Consider the following 2,891-nt stretch of genomic DNA (forward strand, 5'->3'; position numbering starts at 1 on the left):
TAGCACAGATTTAGCTCCGGGCTGATCTTCCTCACACACACACACAAAAAAAAGAGGTTTACTTTGTGGTTACTGTGGGGCTTACATAAAACACCTTATAGTTATAACAATCTATGTTATGCTAACGTAATTTCAATCATATACAAAAACCATATTCTTTTACATCTCTCACTTTGTTATTGATTCACAAATTACATCTTTATATATTATGTATCCATTAACATAGTTTTAGTGATAGTTATTTTTATGCTTTTATCTTCTAAATTCTATACCAGAATTAAAAGTACTGTATCACCACCACGATAGCATCACAACATTCTGTATTTGTTTACTTACCTTTACCAGAGAGCTTTATATTTTTGTATGCTTTCACGTTGCTAACATCTTTTTGTTTCAACTTGCAGGACTCCCTTTAGCATTTCTTGTAAGGCACTTCCAGTGGTGATAAACTCCCTCAGCTTTTATTTATCTGAGAAAGTCTTTATTTCTTCTTCATTTGTGAAGGATAGTTTTGCTGGATAATACTCTTGATTGGTAGCTTTTTTTTTCTTTCAGCACTTTGAATACATCATCCCACTCCTCTCTGGCCTCTAAGGTTTCTGCTGAAGATCACTTGTATGTGACAAGTTGCTTTTCTCTTGCTGCTTTTAAAATTCTCTTTGTCTGACTTTTGACAGTTTTTTTGATTATGAGTTGTCTTGGGTGTGGGGCTGTTTAGGTTCATTCTATTTGGAGCCCTTCGAGCTTCTCAAATTTGGATGTCCATTTTCTTTGCCACAGAAGTTTTCAGCCATTATTTCTTCAAATAATTTCTGTTCCTTTCTCTCACTTTTCTCCTTCTGGGACTCTCATTATTGATATATATATCCATTTTATGCTGTTTTGCATCCCTTAGGCTTTCTCCATTTTTCTTCATTCTTTTTTTTTTATTTCTCTGACTTGATAATTTCAATGATCAGAATTGCTGATTCTTTCTTCTGCTTGATCAAGTCTGCTGTTGAACCCCTACAGTGATTTTTTCAATTCAGTCATATTTTTCAGTTCCAGAATTTGTGTGATTCTTTTTTTACAGTTTCTCTTTGTTGATATTCTCATTTTGTTCATGCATTATTGTCCTGATTTCATTTAGTCTCTATGCTCTCTTGCAGATCATTTAGCTTCAAGACCATTAATTTGAATTCTTTGCGATGTAATTCATAAATCTCCATTTCATTGGGATTGGTTTCTGGTTTGTTTTGTTCCCCTGGTTTATATTGTTCCTTTCATTGAGATGTGGCTCTGTTTCTTCTTGTGCTTTGTGACTTTTATTTTTTTTTTGCTGAGTTTTATGCATTTGATAAAACAGCCACCTCTCCCAGTCTTCTTACAGGGAAGACCTTCACCAAGCAGTCTAGTTACAAATTCTGGGGGCTCCTGAAACCCTTTTTGGGGAATGTGATTTCCCTGGGATTATGCAAGTATTTCTCCAATTAGAGAGATTGCCAGGTTTCTTTTTCAGGAGCTCGTAATTTCTTGCTGTCAGCAACAATGCTGGTTCTCTGGTGGAGCAGCAAGGTGCCACTTTCTCCTTTGTTCTCAGTGGACCCCAGGCATCCAAAGTATGCTGGTTTCCCATCAGCACCCTAAGTCAGGTGAGAGACACCAGGCCCTTGCATAGCCCTCTGAAGAGCTGGAATGCTGGACCCACATTTCATTCTTCTCTGTCTCTCCTGAGGGAGAAGCTGCAAGTTGGGTGCCTTCTCCTGCTTCTGCAGAGGCTGCAATGGCCTGTGTGTGGCACTATAGGCTTTCTGGTGCTGCAGCAAGCCACTCCTGCCCTCTCTTGCTTTCAGTGGCCCCCAGGAATCTAAACTATGCTAATTTCATCAGCACTCCAAGTCAGTTGAGACAGAAGCCAGTCCCTCCAGCAGCCCTCAAAAAAGCTGGAATATTGGACACATGTTCCACACCTCCCTGCTCCCCCATCCCTTCAGAAGCCATGAACTGGTGGTTTTCTCCCAATCATGCTGAGCTGTCAGCTTGGAGGAGCAGCCAAGAGGAACAGCTCTTCTTACCCATTTCAATGTAGCTGTTTTCAACTTCGTGCTCGCCTGGCATACTGCAACTTTTAAACTGGTTTCTGGAGTTCTGATAAAGGTATTTTAGTCTATTATTGATGGCATGTCTAAGGAGAATGAGGGCTGGGACTTTTCTATTCCACCAGCTGGCTGTCAACCCCACCTCCACTCCATATTTTAACCAAAAGGGAAACAGTAACAGGCTACAGAACCCAGAATGATTTATATATTACAAATAAAATAAATCATTTAATGAGTGCTATGGAGTGTACCCCTTAATATTACAAGCACTAGTTTTACAGATGAGAAAGCCAAGACATAGGTAGGTAACACAGCCAAACAGCAAATACAAAGATCATGTGTAAAAAGTGACTGGTACGTGGAAGGCACTCAAAAATGAAAACTATTATTATTATTTCTTTTATACTAAAATTCTTTTGAGATGGGGAAATAATTCTAGATCACTAGATTACGGTGGGCCCAATGTAATGAAAAGGATCCTCGTAAGTGAAAGAGGGAGAGATATTTCAAGACGCCATGCTGCTGGCTTTGAAGATGGAGGGAGGAGCCATGAACCAAAGAATGTGGCAGCGTCTAGAATCTGGAAAGAGGTAGAAAATGGATTCTCCTCTAGGGCATCCAGAGGAAACAAAGCCTTGCCAAAACTTTGATTTTAGCCCATTGAGACCTATTTTTGGACTTCTGACTTCCAGAATTGTAACATAGTAAATTTGTGTTGTTTTAAGCCACTTTGTGGTAATTTGTTACAGTAGAAATAGGAAACTAATACACAAGTCTGAGTTAAAAAAATAAAAAGACAAATTTCAGACAAAA

The sequence above is a fragment of the Diceros bicornis genome, chromosome 16 (assembly GCF_020826845.1).
Source record: "Diceros bicornis minor isolate mBicDic1 chromosome 16, mDicBic1.mat.cur, whole genome shotgun sequence".
In the NCBI taxonomy this organism is placed as follows: domain Eukaryota; kingdom Metazoa; phylum Chordata; class Mammalia; order Perissodactyla; family Rhinocerotidae; genus Diceros; species Diceros bicornis.